We start from the raw sequence: 17961 nt of genomic DNA, 5'->3' as shown, positions 1-17961 counted from the left end.
TATTTTTGTTGTTTATTGTGTCTCCTGACTGGACAGATGTAACAGAGAAGAAATCAGACCAACCATTGAGGATTAAGTTCTCGATCGAGTCATGGGAATAAAACAACTGCTCTGTTTCTTATATTAACTTGGATGTGTCAAGGTGCAACTACAAGGTTCTTTGTGGGCGGCATTTTCTCCTTTCATCATAAAGGATGGCCTTGTGTTTCCTATGCTAAAGAATATAAGTAAGGAATCATTGCTTATTATTTAGAGAAGTCTAACATTTCCTTATTAAAGTGGCTGCTGAAATACGTCTGGGTCATTTCACTCAGTTAGGAAGGTTTCTAAGCAGAATGGACCATTCTAATGCAGCCCATGATATCTTTGCTACTTATCTTTTGCCTTCCACAGATCCACAGCCAAAAAAATGGTCCAGCAAAGTTCCTCAGAGTGAAGATCCCTTTGCGTCTCCTTGGTCTGAATCAGACAGGCCAAGGCCATTGGCCAATTGCTAACTGTTGGCTAACTGAAGGTTAGCAGGCTAAAGGCTAGCTAGCTGTGGGACTGACTGGAGGTTAACATGCTCAGATGACAGCTGGAAGCCTCCAGACCTGATGCTGGCTGTGAATCCAGTGTGTCCAAAGAATCCAGCCAGGCAACAAACATTTGAACTTTTTTGTAATGTGCTCTGATAAGAAAGGTCTGTCCGTCTGTCCATCAAATTTCTCTGGAAATTAAGTTATTTAAGGTAAATGACAGTTAATGAAAGTCTTATTTTTATTTGTAAGTGTCTGCTAAGACCGTTTCGTCGGTCAGCTCGTACTGTAGAGGGGATTTCAGAACCCATGCACACCAGATGCAAGTAGGTTTTGATAATTAAGAAGTTTGATATAATTATTTATCAAAGCCCCACTTGACAAGCAACCAAACTCAAAGTTACTATAAGAAATTCTAAAAAACAGTACAGACTGTTAAGATGGAAAGATAAAGTCCAAAGGTCTCTTTCGAGTTACTCAGGAGGATCATGAAATTATGTAGTCAACTGTTTCTATACTTTTGAGTCAAAGTTCAAAGTTGTATCTTTCCTTTGTTGGAGCTTGTACTAACTGTAAGTAACTGAACAACAATACAGAGCATAAGAAGGATGCTGGGAGAGGGCATACCTCTGCCAATGGTAACACTCCTGCTTATTTGGAACCGTTCATAAATTGAATGGGTTCGTCCCTCCAACAAAATTTCATGTAAATAGCAGAATGTATAATCCAGCTATCAGACAGTCAAACAAACAAACAGCAATAAAAACATAACCTCTTTAGCAAAGGTATTGATGTCTAACACAAGATAACTACATGTTTTGCAGGCCTACAGTTCTTTAGACAATGTTCATCTGTTTTATGTTTGTAATGTGAGGGATGATATTATTTAAATAACTTAACGCATGACTGTACCACAAATGCAGGAGAGATGCCGATGTCTTATCATTCTGAGCAGCGTCTCTATTTGTTTAAGATCTTGTTTGGATTCTGCGGGCACAGATTCAGCAGGTCTGGCTATCAGGAGGAGGACAAGAGGATGAATTCCAGACATGATCAACAAAGAACGCATAGAGGGAGGAGAAGCCACGCTGCATCTCACTGAGTCAGCTGAGAACCCAGAGGACATGGCTGAGATGTACATGATAAACAATGTAAAAGAAATGTATTAATAAATGTGGCCAGTGGCAGATGTGATTCTGACAAAAATAGAATTAGACTTACACAATGTCAGAAAATATGTTGGGGTGGAAGAAGATTCTTTTACTTGAGTTAATGTATCAATACCGCTACGTAAACCTTTAATCCAGTATTTAAAATTATACTTAAGTAGTGCTAATTAAAGGGATAGTTCACCCAAAAAGGAAAATTCACTCATTATACTCACCACTGATGGGTGAAAGGTTTGAGTCCACAAAACACAATACAATTGAAGTAAATGGTGACGGATTCTTCAAATGTAAATTAAAACAATAGAATAAGACATACAATGCCTCCATACAGCTCCTGTAGTGTCAACGGAGTGTCTACAAGCCTGCACATTGAAATACAACACAAAATGGTGAATTTATACCATGTTTTTAGCCTAAATTTCCTTTGTGATCCACTCACAAACGCGGCTCCAGAGGAGGATATAACATTTAGAGTGTAAAATTTGCAGAGGAGATGAGATGAGGAGGCGACACAACTCAAAACTTATAAACAGACACAGACCAGATAAATGTTTGGCGCACCGGTAAAAGGAAACATTTTTGTCGCACTTCACAGATTTAAATGGTCGCACTCTGGAGCCCTGTAGTAGTATAGTAGTACTGAAATAATATAATATTGTAAATTTCTCTCAAAAACCCACGGCACACATGGACTTGCCTCACCATTTGAGAACCACTGCTCTAACTCATAAATGGACTGAAGAGGTCGACAGTGTCTATCACCCAATTTAAAGGAGGACCACTGACGATGATTGATTGATGGTACTGCACACTGTGACACACTGTCAGAACTCAACTACTGTAAAAATATAGAAATTAAAAATGTGTGCTTAAACATTCTGTCGGCTTCAATAACACTGCAAGATAAAAGTTATCAAGCAAGCAGAGAAGTTGACATTTGAATGGATGGAGGAGCCCAGCCCAAACCGCCTCCCACCATGTGCAACTCCCCAGTTAAAACATTGGAGTCTCTCAGATTCCTGGGGTTTCCTGATTCCTGATCATTGCACATGACCTGAGATGGGCAGAGAACATCACCTCCACCATCACGAAAGCCCAACAGAGGATGTTTTTCCTGCGGCAACTGAAGAAATTCAACAAGCCGCGGAAAGTATTGGTTGAGTTCTACACAGCCATCATTGAGTCCATCCTCACTGCATCAATTACCGTCTGGTTCGCTGCCTCCACTGTGCTTGAAACACTGGGCTTCAACTCCACAACATTGTCAGATCACTTTCAAGTCATAGCTCCTGCCGAACAATCATTCAAACTCCAGCCTTTTTTAATCATGCTGCTTGTAAGCTCTCTCTTGTTTCCTTCTTTGTGAAGCTTTCATGCCTGACTCCCGCCTGCATGCCACTCCTGATTTGCAATTATCAAGTCAAATCCGGACTTTTTAACTTTTTTTTTACTGTATGTCCCGTGACCTGACACGTCCCCTGTAATTAAACCCACATAGTGTCACTCACATCATATGGGTTATGGTATACCTGTCCTCATGTATTGGTGATTGAGTTTTGAGAAACACATTGACAACTGTAGCAGGTGTAGCTGCTACAGTTGTCAATGTGTTTCTCAGTGACGATGTGCCTTGTGGCCATCAAAAGTGAATCATTTTTTGGTACTTTTTACAAGCACCACCACTGTCTATTTTTATATTTATGTCATCCATTTTTATTTACCTGGTAGTATGACTAGGCAATTACCCAAAAAGTTATCAAAACCAACATTTATAACTAGAGATGAGCCGTATTCTCAGCTGAAACGAGTATCCGGTACGGATAAAGCACTTTTGCCGAGTACGATTATTATACGAGTAATCGGAGTCATTATCTGTGCCTGGATTGAATGAAAATCCTCACACAGCGTCACAGCACTCCTCCCGTCACACACGGCTCTGCTCACTCACTCACAGAACAGCTCTCTGTCTCTCAGTCACTCAGGTTCACTGCGCATCGGGACTGTTCCATAGGCTCAGTCAAGGAAGCAGAAATGATTCGTTCATTTCCCGACTGGGTCTTCGGGTACGAGTCTTTGGAAAAATTTTCACGAGACCTGCATTGGCTCAGTAGAGGAGCGCTGGAGATGCGAGGGACGTTCACTGTCTCCCGGAGAAGTGAACGCTCTGTGTTTTTAGTATGGAAAGACGTGAATTGTATTTGTTCACGGGTCATGGTGACTGGTTTTGTTGTTTTCACTTTACATTTACACTTACTTTACAGTAAAGTAAACCTCTATTAAATACAGTACAACATGACAGTTTGTATGGTTTGAAATTGTCATTTATTATCACACTGGCATTTAATTATCACGGCAAACAATTACACTGCACTAAACTTTAAGTGTTAATGTAAGGTGAAAATAGCAAGGCCAGTCTGTGTGACTTGTGAACGAATGTGGATCGCGTCTTTCTGTGCTGGGGACACAGAGTGTTTGTTTCTCCGGGAGACAGTGAACGTCCCTCGCATCTCACTCACACACACACACACACACACCTGGTGTGGAAATAAATTAAAAAAAAATAAAAAATAAATAAATCATAAAAAAAAAATCAAAGTTAAAAAAGAAAGTTATGTTGAACCAGCCCACTTCCGGGTTAAATCACACCCACTTCCGGGTACGGATACGGATAATTCATATGGTTAACAGATACAGATACAGATAATGCTGTACTCGCTCATCCCTATTTATAACCTCTAACAAACCTAATCTTGCACATGTTGGTTTATTCGATTAATATTTCCCCAATGCTTTAATTTTCAAACTGTCAGGTTTTTACTACATACATTTTGCAGCGTTGTCTTCGGCCCTCCCTTCCCCGCTGATCTACAATCCCTTTATACTTTAATAATAAACACCACTAATACCCAAAACTAATAACCCTCAGCACTCATTTAAATATCTGATTCCTCCAGAAAAAAAGATGCTTCGGTTCATTTCTGCCCTTTGTCATAAAATGAATTTATACAAATATTTCTACCCGTTTAAACAACTGTTTTCCTGATTACCAAAAAAGACAGGGTTAAACACTTCTCTAGGCGGGAACCTGACACCATGCAGGACTCTTTTCTGCCCTACTCCCCTCTGACAACTCCTTTGCATTGCCAACTCCACTCCCCTCAGTGTCCGGCTACCTGGCTCGGCCCTGCTTCTTCCTCGCCCAGTCCACAAAGCATGTACTGCCGCTCCCTGCAATCAAAGCTCAGTTTGTTAATGAACTTTTGCTTCTTCCAATAAGCTTGACACAGTCAATGCTGTGTTCTACATTTGAGTTAAAAAACACTTGTGCCTTAACAGTACGATTTGGCCAGAGGATGAATCCATCAGACCCAAATTCCCCACCCTGAAAATGCCTCTGGTCTTTCTATAAATGCAAGGCCATTTCCACCCGAGGCTTACTACTGGGACAATTTGAACAAGTATAAAGATCCTTTCTGATAATAGCAAGGCCACTCTTGAGCAGTTCTATGTAGGGTAAGGCACAAATTTAAGACTACGGAGTCGTCAACTGTGGCATGCATTAGTCAGCTACTGATCTGGACATTGATAAGACTGAGCCCCTGAGGCTAAAGCTCTAAATGAACTGCTAGCTCAAGCTCATATAGTCTCAATGTCTGCGTTCTGCCCTACGGCCCCGGCCCAGCCAGCCCCACTCAGTCCCTGTCGAAGCCTCCTGACCTCTGCACAGTGTTAAACAAACATCTTGTCTCCCCCCTGCCACCATCCCTATGATTGCATCACAGACCTCAAGAGCACTGGTCCACTTGCCAACAGTTGGCTTTATAGCTTCTCTTGACATGCTGCCATAGAAGAAACATGTCCAGGACTCTCACAGGAGAAATCATTTGTGGTTTCTCCTCTCTGGGGGACACTGTTTTCATTATTGTTGGGCAAAGGGATGCTACATTAACCTCAATAGACTTTGCTGGGCTGAATAACAAAATAAATACACTCTCTCATTAGTTCTGCAGTTAAAGCAATGCAATACCTATTGGCTGGTCTATATCCTCAAAGGGAATAAATGGACGACAGCGTTAATGTGTCACTTTGAATATTTTGTCAAGACATTTGCCCTCACTCTTGACCTTGTGAATGATTTTCCATGTAACATTTTACATTTTTTTGTTTATGTGGATGACGTCCTTATCTTTCCAAAACCCCAACATTTTCTGAAGAAGTACACCTGGTCGTTTCAGGAGCTCCTGGAGGATATTTATTCTTTCACTGCGCGAAATGGGAATTTCATGTTCTTAATGTCTTTTTCCGTTGTTACATTAGTGCACATGGAGAATAACCAGAGGGGGAAAATGTAGAAACCTCAGAGAGAGTCGCAAGTAGGGGTGTGCGTGTGGTTGGTATTGACGACAGGGTCCTTTGGGGTTGCTGTCCGGTGGCTAGAGATTATGTGTTATGTCAGTATCTTCTCATCTCGCCCTTAGGGGGTAATGCCAACAGATATGGACCAGATATTGGACCACTGGGCCATGATAAGCATTTTGCAGGAGCCTTTATTTGTTGTGTCATCCTAAATCTGGTGTTGCTGTGTCCCATCTATCTGCCTCAAGTACTTCCTCTGTAGCCCTCAGGTCTCCTATTATCTGTTTGTTGAATCTCAGTCCAAGGTTTCCAGTCTTGGCCCAGTTTAGATTGTTCTTTGAGACTTAAGTGCATGTATTTATTTTTCTAAGAGTTCCATGTGTGCTCTGCAGCCTGTGTGTGTGTGTGTGTTTCTTAGGACATGTGTGAATGAGACTTTTTCTGACCTGTTGCTCAACATTCTGATGTTTTTTACATTTGCTTGGTGATTGAATAATTTGGCGTCAATAGATTTTAGAGCGAGCCAAATTCAACAAGTGTTTCTTCTTGTTGGAAGTTAACATTTTGTGAGTGTCTCAGCTAAAGTGCAAACAAACAGATAGGGAGATAGAGTAATAGAAGGCTCAAGTGAATGATTTGTGACATAAGAAACTAGACACAAGAAAGAAAGAAGGAAAGAAAGAAAGAAAGATAAAAAGCACGATGGAAAAAAAGAAGGGGAAGAAGGAAGGAGGCAGGAATCAAAGACTTATCATCTAATCCTCTATAGACTGAAGTAATCAAAAAAATCAAAAAATACAGTTGGATTTTGGAGACACCTGCCAATTAGTGCAGGTTTAAGCAACACCTCACGGTTCAGAGAATGATAATGGCTTTTTACATTTCCTACAGCCTCGAAGGGGAACATGTACAGAGACTGAGTTTTGCAGGTTCAGAGATTGCAGGAAGGGCCCCATGAGCGAGTTTTCCAAACAGGAGGAGCTGAAAAGTTCTCTGCACTCACCTCACTTACCTCTGGCTCCTCGCAGACCTCAGTGCACTCGTATACGACGAGTAAAACAATAATAAATAAAAGGAATGAGGCAAAAGGAGATTGAGAGGCTATAGCATGCCAAGTTGCTGAATAAGTAATTGCCAAAAAATTAATATTTACTGTTCTATTAGTGCTGTTCTTCCTTTGTAAAAAAATACCTCCTTTGAGCTGAGTGACGACATACCTAACACAGATGTCAGATATATTTTTTGGGACAATAACTCCCATTAAAACAATTAACACAAACACAAATCTCCACGAGCACACTGACGTAATAGTGAAAGGGTGAAGTCACCCCATATTTTAACAAAGCAGTAGCTGGAGGCCACACTTAGAACAAACACACACAGGCACACAGAGCAAGCACTCACACATTAATTTCAAGAAAAAGGACGTTGATGTGGGTGTGACCCAGTTTCAGCGGAGGATGACAGAATATCCAAAACATGCTCGAGATTTAAAAGTGTGCTCCGACAAATGGCACAAAGCTACAGAGCACTATACGACTCAGTGGCCAAAGGCTTATGGAGTATTGAAGCAATTAAACTGTGTTTGGAAAGCAAAAGAGGCCACGGCAGGGAAAAGTGGAAAGAGAAGAAGAGTGCTCGGGAAATCTGGAAGGAGGGGAGAAAAAGGAATGAGAACCTGCACACAACAACCTTGAAACCAATGAGAAGCTGTTGACTGACAAAACACAACACAGACTAAACACAACACTGCATAACACAAACAGTACTGAGAGCCACCTCCCTCTGCTGAAGCTGCACCTGAACCACACAGAGATATTCATGCCAAGCAATGAATCATAGACTGTAACAATTAAGATGGACGTCGCGTCTCCATTTCATCCCACTGTCCAGAAATGAATCTGATAATTTCCCAGATATGAACGCTGTCCTTTTGAGTTAGTGTTTGCAGAGGTGCAATTAGGGGATGGAGCCGTGCTAGTTAAGTCCCACAATAGACATGCTCAACCAATCGGTCTCAACTGTCAGTCATGCAGAGAACTTGTGGACAGTGGGAACAACAACTGGGCAGATGGTAATCGGACCACTCAGGGCTGTTACCCCCAAACTGGGAGAGTAGCAGATTCCTGGAAAAACATTGGTAATAATCTCTGTCTAGAGGAGCTCAGTCCCAGGAACAGCTAAGTTACTACACAGACCCCTCTGGGTCCCAGGCCTCTGGTAGACGACCCCAGCTTGAAGGAGGAAACACAAGATCTCCCACATAGGGGAGCGGGGAAATTAGAAATACTTTTGTCGGTTCAGTCTACGTAGCACACAACATGGATATGTATGCATTGTACTGGGGTTGATTCATTACTGCTACCATGTATCTCCTATGATTTATTCTGTCGAAATAGCCCACAAACCTTGTTTATATAGCCTAGCGGCTTGGTTACAGGTTGATTAATTGGAGCTCAAGATGATTGATGCAACAAGAATTGCATCCAAGGACATGTTATTTCTATCCCTCAAGGCTTTGACTTCAGTCTCCAGTGTGCCTGCAACAGTTGTATTTTTTAAGAGATCTTCAGTTAGGCCCTTAATTGCTGTGTGTGTGTGTGTGTGTGTTTGTGCGTGTGTGAGTGTGCGCGTGTGTTTGTGTGTGTGTGTGTGTGTGTATGTGTGTGTGTGTGAAAAAGAGAGAGAGAGAGAGAGAGAGAGAGAGACAAATGTCAGGTCAAATTTGGTCTTAGCTGGATTTTACAGTGGGAAAGTAATAGATAGATGTGAAAATCAATGGTGCCTTCTCTACTTGAGTTTAACAGAAAGAACAACAGCAGGGACGCTGATCTTAGTGTTCTGGATTAGTGAATTCTGTGGTCATAATCCATTTAATACACTGTGTGGTGTTAGCAACACAAAATATATGACTTTAACTTACTCTACGATAGAGAGACAGATAGATAGATAGATGAAAGATAGATAGATAGATAGATAGATAGATAGATAGATAGATAGATAGATAGATAGATAGATAGATAGATAGATAGATAGATAGATAGATAGATAGATAGATAGATAGATAGATAGATAGATAGATAGATAGATAGATAGATAGATAGATAGATAGATAGATAGATAGATAGATAGATAGATAGATAGATAGATAGATAGATAGATAGATAGATAGATAGATAGATAGATAGATAGATAGATAGATAGATAGATAGATAGATAGATAGATAGGTAGATAGGTAGGTAGGTTGATCGATCAATTAATCGCTAGGTAGGTATGGGAAGGTAGGCAAGTAGTTTCAGTGCCTGAACAGTGTTACTGCCTGGCTGCACACAATCACACAAGGATCCTACAGTTTTGTGTGTTGGAGGAACAACTTCCACGCAGCCCAGCAGCATATCCTGTCGTTGAGCGGCAGGTGAGACTGACAGGCTGATAGGAACACTGCTCAGAGTCTCTGCCCAGAGGCTGCAACGAAACTCCACGTCACCTTCTGCTGCTGCCCGACCTCCACTCCCCTTCCACACACTACCTACTGCGAAAGCAACCGAAGTCACAGTTAGCCTGAAGCTTTGGTTGTCCACAGTAAATCATTCAATTTATTTTATTTCTGTCGTTTTTCTTAGTGAATTATTTTGTTTTTAATGGCATGAAATCCTCCAGGTTCTTTTTTCTATTTTCCTGCTTTTTGTCTGTGACAATTCAGAGGCACATTTGCTCTGCGGTTGCTTCATCCGTCCCTGGCACCAAATGCCACGGGAATCGATTTACCTCGAGATTGTTGTTTTGTATCATTAGAAGTCAATCTTCACTGCCAGCAAGTGAGTGGCAGGCTTGTATAAGCAGCCTTTAAAAGCTTGGGGCATATGACAAGAATGTGAGATAAAGCTGTAACGGGCTGTCAGTGAAATAAGCGTATCTATTTAATCAATGTGTGTGTGTTTGGGTGTTGTGTGCAAGCGTGGTGTTAGTCAACTAAGCCCTGCGTCGATTCATAGCAGTTGGTTTTTCCTCTCTCTTTTTTTTAACCCCAGGTTTTGTGTTTGTTTGTCAACTGACAGTATAATGACGGAGGCAGGTTATAGGAAATGACTCTGTGTTATCTCTATGTGACACACTGATTTATGTCTGACATGTTCACAAGCACATCTGTCAATGTGCGTGTGAATATGTCTTGTATTTTAGTGAATATGCTCTGATGTGACTATACAGATGCTAATTACAGATGATTGAAAAGGTTACATGTACATAATTCAGCAAGGCACCTGTCCTTTGTCTCGTTTCCAGTCAAACACCAAATGTCACATAGCATCAGCATCTTTACCTCCACCTTTCAGGGCTGACAGCAGAGATCCTGCTGCACTGTCTGTCTCTCTGTGACTGCACGGTTCAGCAGAGTTTGGGGCTCGGATGCTAGAGCGTTACCACCACTTAGTGGTGGGAGTTTGAACCAAAGCGTCAAATGATCTTATTGCCGCTTCCCTGTGTCAGATCATGTAGGGATGTGTGGTATGTGTGAACTTGCGCTGATTTTAAAGTTTATACTGTCTGTCTGTCTGTCTGTCTGTCTGTCTGTCTGTCTGTCTGTCTGTCTGTCTGTCTGTCTGTCTGTCTGTCTGTCTGTCTGTCTGTCTGTCTGTCTGTCTGTCTGTCTTTCTGTCTCCTTGTCTGTCTCTCCTCTGTCCATACATCCGTCTGTCTATTTTCCGTCTCTCTGTTTGTCTTTCGTCTCTCAGTCTGTCTATCTGTTGTCTTTCTCCCTGTCTGTCTGTCTGTCTATTTGTCTGTCTGTCTCTTTGCCTGTCTCTCTGATGTCTGTCTGTCTGTCTGTCCGCTCATGCAGTTAAACTAATCCACTCATCCAGTCAACTAAATCTTGATGGGTGTGGGGAGGACATGAGGAAGTGCACTGTCAGCTCATTGCTCATACATTTTCTTGATGATTGGTTCTCAAAAGAAAATTGTGTGTGTGTGTGTTTGCATGTCCTGACCTTCTCCTGCTTGTCTGAATCTGTGTCGCTGTGATCTCTTGTTTTTAACTCATGAATGCTGAACCTTCTGTGAGAACAACTTTTCCCCTCAGGTCTCTGTATCCTTTAGTTTATCTTCATGTACTTAAAGTATATGCTCTGCAGTAAAATGCCATGTGACTGAGGTATGATTCCATGTGTCATCATTTGATTGTCTACATTGAAATAGGCATATAGACGAAAAAGTACATATCTTTGTTTATTTTTCTAGTTATTCTCAGTTTTATGAGAACGAAACAATCATAAAGATAAAGAATAACATTTCCTCACAGGCCGTCATATTCACATGGCAGTACATGTAGTCAGATTATATTAGAATTTAAATTACCTGCAAGCTCAACATAGTCCAGTTTGACTCCAGTGTAGCATCTCCTAGCAATTACTGTGGATGCTAGATCAAAATGATGAGATTTGAAATGCAGCCAGCAAGTTTGGATGAACCCTCATCTGTGTTATTATGTATATGGAGCCCGTGCTTGTAGCTGTGCTTGATTTGAATAATGTTCATATATTTTTGCCTTCTCCCTAGAGAGCGCCCTGCACTGGTTGATTCTCCTAACGACACCCAGCACTTCACCCTGATGGCACACCATCGTCAAACTCATAGGGCACGTGCAGTTTTAAAAAGTAGAGGTCAGTGTTAAGAAGAACTGAATTAAAAATAAGACAAATTCAATTAAGAGCAGGAAACCTCTTAACTCACAACATACAATGCACCAGCTGTAAAGAATCATGCACTGGCTGCCAGATGTGTTTGTGTCGAGAGCCTGTTTAACTGTCTGGTCCAACCCAGTCTCATCAGGAAACGTTCAGTGGGAACGTTGGTCCACTTGGACAAACGTTTCCATCTCACAATCTGGCCTATCAGATTGTGAGATGGAAACGTTTGGTCCGCCCATTGTTTTGCATTGACGTGTTTTCACGTCACGTGACTCCCGAGTTCCCGTCTCCGGAAAGGAAAACATGGCGGACAGTCCTTGTTTTTTCAGATAAAAACATGATTTTGTAACTTAGTCTGGGCATAAAAATACATTCTGACACCATTTCTAGCGAGAAATGTGGTCTTTGCTTCCACAGTCTTCAGCCAGTTTGTGCTTATGATATATATTTTAATAGTTATCACGAATGTTTTTATCGTTGCTATGGTGGTTGCTATGACGCTGCCATGCACACAACGTCGTAGCGTGCTGTTTAAATCACCGTCCCTGCGTGGTGTCGTTCAGTGATTGTGTATGTTATTCATGTTAAATAATATTAATATTTGAGGCTAGATTACACCTCTAATGCGAAGGATCTTGCGAGTCTGTTCAGAGGCGGACATGAGTGTGACACCGGACCGAGATCGCGAACGGACCGGAACTGACGTGTGGCTGGCGTAAAAAAAGGTTTTGTAAACATTCTGTCCATTTAACTTAGCGCTGTCATAAACACGGACCATTTGGAAGACAACGATGTCATCTTCCTTCTGTCAGGTAAGTAGTTTATTGTTTTTAAAGATCTATTACGATCTAGGTTTACAGTCTGAGTGCTGAGACAGCGGATGCGGAGTCCGTCGATAAACACAATGGATGCATTTCTTCAGCTAATATGCCATTGTTAGCCACATGCTTCAGCCCTAGGTAGCATGTGCTTACCTGGGAGGTGAAAACATGGTTTTTGAAACTAGTTCAAGACGCATAGCTCATCATTAAGGGACGCTACAATATAAATATAAACATGAATTTGATTTATGAATGCTTTAGATTAATAAGGAGTGTATTTCTCGACCATTACTCCTCAATAACAGATCATTTTGGTTTAATGTATAGTATGCAATATGACAATAATGTTTTCATGTTATGGAGTTGCGATTCATTTTATAAAACAATTGCTATGTTCTGTTTTTTAATCAAGGAGGATCCAAGTGAAGCTACAGGAGTTTCATTAACGTCAATAACTTGGACCGAACAGTTTGTTTTGCTTGATGAAGAGGAGGAAGGGCAGCCTGGAGAGAAAGAGAAGCCGGGTTGAGCCCACTTCCATCATCCACGTACCACAAGGAAGATGAGGGGGAGAAATTATCCTACCATTAAAGAGGTACTTTTAAGTTACATACCAGAAACACCATTTTATATAATGTGCCAAATATAAATTTGTATTAAATCCCCAAAGTACGCTGGCTGAAATACAAGTTAATATCACACTGAAAGAGTTTTGATCAATCATGCTTCCCTGCTGTGGTTGTTCAACTGGGAAAACAACTTTTTCCAAAGGAAGGCAAGAAAATTTAAGGAATGCATCTGCAAAGTTTTCCTCTGTTATGTATAATGATGACCCCCATCAAACATTATGTTATTAATAATATTTACACCTTTTCATTTATACTGTTTATTTCTGTCTACATGTTTGAATTTGCCTTCATTAGTTTCAGAAAAGAGCGATGATGTATCGGTCAGTGGGCGGCAGCACGAGACTCCGCAAACTAGTCTCTAAGCAAAGTAGACGAAGGCATTGAGGTTGCGGCCTGCCATCATTATTATTTTGCTTAAGGGACTGAATACGTTTCATGCAGAAATATTAGCATTTCCCTTATATCTACCAAAACTGCTTGTTTCACAGACTGCAGTTTTGTTTTGACCCGATGTGGTGTGCAAATACTAGCCGTATATCTGCAATGGGTTGTTGTGCATTAACATTTGTAACTCTAATTTTGTTTTGACAGACTGTGCAAAGAATGTTGAGAACATCACTAACCAGTGCAGTGTCCGTCTACATATTTCTACATATTTTCTCTCATATAAATGTCACTGTAACCTCTTGGCAACTGAAACCATAACATGAGGTCAGTGTGGCCTTGACCTTTTGACTTTAAGACAAATACACAGTTAGACAACCCGAAAACATGCAGTAATGCCTCCGGCGACTCGCTATTGCAGAGGCATTAAAATGTTAGTGTAGTAGACTGGATTTTATTGGTGTTACATTGGACATCTTGTATTGGTATACAAAAAATATATTTGGTTTCACATTTTAGATGGCATAAGCAGAGACATCAACTCAGGAAATGGATTTCTGCAGAAAAGAAAGCCTTGTATGTGTGTATATATACATACAAACGCACTTTTAAAACGTTTTGTTTTTTATCATATATTCTCAGGTAGTACTGACGCATTTATGGAGATGGGACATGAGGGCCTTGTCTGCGTGCTCAAGAGAAGATTCCACAGAGTTCAAGCTGAGCAGGCTGCAGCAGGTTTGGAGGAATCCTCCTCTGAAGAGGAAATATGGCGAAGTACTTCTCCACTGATGAAGAAATGTGAGCGCTGTGATTAAGTAAAATCTGCTGCCATGCTACTGTTGCTACTGGTGGGCCCTGCTATTAGCTTGGTGTTTGGTAGCTGTTAGCTTTAGCATATTTATTTTTTAGGGACCTGTCTGACGTTTATGTTTTTAAAAAAAAAATCAGAGGGAACCATCTTCATAATTTAACACTATGTTTTGTTTGTGTTCTTCAGTTATTCTCAAGAGAAGCTGCCTCAGCTCCACGGTCCCTCCTGCAGCTTCCACTCCTGATGCTAACCCCCTGTTTACATCACACCATCCGGGCAGACCTGGAGTCACAGAACTTTGTCCAGAGCTGCCGTCTGAGAATTGTTGATCATATAATTTCCAGCAGATGCCTTAATGTAATGTTTGTGCACAATAAATGACATTGATCATAACATATTGGTATTTCCTTGCACTTTTACACCATGATATTGGCAGATAAGATGTTGATTACATTAAAGCAGTGAATGCTCTGCTTTAAGCAACATAAACACACAATGATCCAATGGATTTGAAGTAGAATGGGCACGTTACATTCTGTAGAGAGTACCTCAGTAACGGAAGTCAGAAAATTACTTTCTTTATCTGAGGTTCAGTGAGTTATAGTAACAGCAAAGCACACAGGTCTTGTTGTCTAAGTGGCAACCATATCATATTGTTTAAGATGTGTAACATCAAGCTTGTGTATCAGTGCTAAATACATCCAGTCATAAGTAAGTTCACCCTCTTGTTAACACTAAAAGTAGGTGACCCAGATGTTTCACAATGCAATCTGATAAGGTCGTATGAGAAACATTCTTAACATTAAAGAAATTAACACAGAGGATAGCAATAGATGTTTCACTTTAAATCAGTAGCTGGTAATCGGCAGACTGACTTATTCAAACACATTAATACTACAATGAACAGCGCTAAGTTAAATGGACAGAATGTTTACAAAACTTTTTTTTACGCCAGCCACACGTCAGTTCTGGTCCGTTCGCGATCTCGGTCCGGTGTCACACTCATGTCCGCCTCTGAACAGACTCGCAAGATCCTTCGCATTAGAGGTGTAATCTAGCCTCAAATATTAATATTATTTAACATGAATAACATATTCAATCACTGAACGACACCACGCAGGGACGGTGATTTAAACAGCACGCTACGACGTTGTGTGCATGGCAGCGTCATAGCAACCACCATAGCAACGATAAAAACATTCGTGATAACTATTAAAATATATATCATAAGCACAAACTGGCTGAAGACTGTGGAAGCAAAGACCACATTTCTCGCTAGAAATGGTGTCAGAATGTATTTTTATGCCCAGACTAAGTTACAAAATCATGTTTTTATCTGAAAAAACAAGGACTGTCCGCCATGTTTTCCTTTCCGGAGACGGGAACTCGGGAGTCACGTGACGTGAAAACACGTCAATGCAAAACAATGGGCGGACCAAACATTTCCATCTCACAATCTGATAGGCCAGATTGTGAGATGGAAACGTTTGTCCAAGTGGACCAACGTTCCCACTGAACGTTTCCTGATGAGACTGGGTTGTCTGGTCTGGCTGCTTTTGGTTAACTGGCTTTTTGGCTCAACCTGCACCATTACACTGAGACTGGTGATGTTTGAATGCCAACTTATTTCCTGCCAGTGCAGGGATCTGCCCACGTCCTTTTTGTCCATTCCTGAGGAAATTAGACTGAGTTCCTGCAGTGGGAGACGTGTCGTCCCTTTGTCCAAGACACACACACACACGCAGTCCAGAATCTTTGTCTGTCGTCTGAACAAGTCTGCAAGACACTGTCACATGAAGCATTTGTCATGTAAGTAATGCTTAATATTTACTTGACAGGTTCACCCTCCGTTCTCCTGCACATATCACATACCAATTACAGTTTTTTTCCATCGCTAACGAGCGCTTACCTATACTTAAAATACTTTTTCTAAACTCTTAACACAGACTTACACCTACAAAACACAATTGGCCAAATAGATCATTTTCTTCTCAAAAGCACATTTTGTAAACTATATACTAACTCTTCATTTCAAAATAGAAGACATCTTTCTCTGCACACACTAACTTTACCAAAACACTGGACATCTGACTCAAAATGAAATAAGAATAACTCTTGTTTTCACTTCACAAGGAACATGCAGCCAATCAAAGTACACCAGGTTTCAAAATACTGGCTATTGTGGACATTACAAAACTGCATAGACTTTTATGTTTCAGTTTTACAGGTATTTGTATGCAAAACATGCAATCCACTGTTTTTTATGCCAACTTTTTTGGTTGGGAACTGTACTGTATATCCACATGTAATGTTCACATTCAAAAGCATTCCAGTAAAAAGCGAATCAGTTTTTTTTTCTTTACTGTTTACTACAGGAGGTATAGTAGAAATACTGTTTACAGTATGATACAACAGAAAACGTTTTACAGTATTGTTTAAAGTTAACAAAATATCCATGAACAAAAAAGCAACACCAAAAAGCCCAGTAAAAAGGGAGAACTAAAAAAAGCACAAAATTCCTTTATCTAATCCCTGCGATCTTCAGGGTTAGGCCACAAGTTTTCATCCACATCGCATCTGATGTTATCCAAGGCGATACACCTTGGATAAAACTGCTTGGAATGCCTGATCCACCCTTGACAATCATCAACTGTGATGTCCCTGCAGCCAGCATCCATGGCTTCAAGGAGGGACAACTGGTCATGTGGCTGATGGTCATAGACTTTCCACCTCCATGTAGAAAAGAACTCCTCTATGGGGTTGAGGAAAGGTGAATAGGGTGGAAGAAATAGACGAATCAGTCTTGGGTGGACCTCAAACCATGCTGTAACTGCTTGTGAGTGATGGAAGGCCACGTTGTCCCAGGTGATAACGAAGGTCCTCCTGTTTTCACCCTCCTGATCCTGCTCTGGAACCAGGCGCTGGTGGAGATCATCGAGAAAAGCAAGGAGGCGCTCGGTGTTGTAAGGTCCAACCTGACATTTGTGGAGGAGTGATCCTGCATTTGAATTTGCCGCACACATAGTGATATTTGCCCCTCTCTGTCCAGGAACATCAACTGTGGCCCTTTTTCCAATGACATTTCTTCCACGTCGACGCCTTTTGGCCAGATTAAATCCTGCCTCATCCACGTATACGAATTCATGAGGGGCCTGGTTGGCCTCCAATTCCATAACTCTCTAAAACAAAATTTATGTAAATCATGCCATTATAGTACTATATACCATACAGTACTGTAACCTATTTCTGAGTAGGTTACCTACTTGAAAAGTGCAAAGCTTATAGAACTGTACATTGAATTGAATATACACACTATACCTGGACATATTGTTGTCGTAGCACCTTGACTCGCTCACTGTTCCTCTCAAAGGGAACAGTGTAGAGCTGTTTCATCCGCACTCTGTGTTTGGACAATGTCCGCGTAATGGTTGCGAGGCTGATGCTATTGATATTGTGAAATATCTCTTGGTCCTCCAAAATTCTGCTTTGAATCTCATGCAGTTTAATTGCGTTATTTGCAACAACCATATCTACTATGGCAAGCTCTTGTTGATGATTAAGGAGCTTGCCTCTTCCCCCAGA

The 17961-nt window shown here is 41.0% G+C and overlaps 2 long non-coding RNA genes across 2 annotated transcripts; both read left to right on the top strand.

The window, feature by feature from the left end:
- Nucleotides 1–11926: 11926 nt before the first annotated feature.
- On the top strand, nucleotides 11927–14326 carry LOC133010863 (uncharacterized). The gene is made up of 3 exons (XR_009680697.1): nucleotides 11927–12543; nucleotides 12965–13147; nucleotides 14208–14326. It is a non-coding gene; the product is annotated as an uncharacterized LOC133010863 (long non-coding RNA).
- Nucleotides 14327–14330: 4 nt separating this feature from the next.
- Nucleotides 14331–14772, top strand: LOC133010864 (uncharacterized). The gene is made up of 2 exons (XR_009680698.1): nucleotides 14331–14366; nucleotides 14566–14772. It is a non-coding gene; the product is annotated as an uncharacterized LOC133010864 (long non-coding RNA).
- The last annotated feature ends 3189 nt before the right edge of the window (nucleotides 14773–17961 follow it).

The sequence above is a fragment of the Limanda limanda genome, chromosome 9, assembly GCF_963576545.1.
Source record: "Limanda limanda chromosome 9, fLimLim1.1, whole genome shotgun sequence".
Lineage (NCBI taxonomy): Eukaryota > Metazoa > Chordata > Actinopteri > Pleuronectiformes > Pleuronectidae > Limanda > Limanda limanda.
The sequence above is the reverse complement of the archived record's forward strand: the minus strand, read 5'-3'. Positions and strand labels throughout refer to the sequence as shown.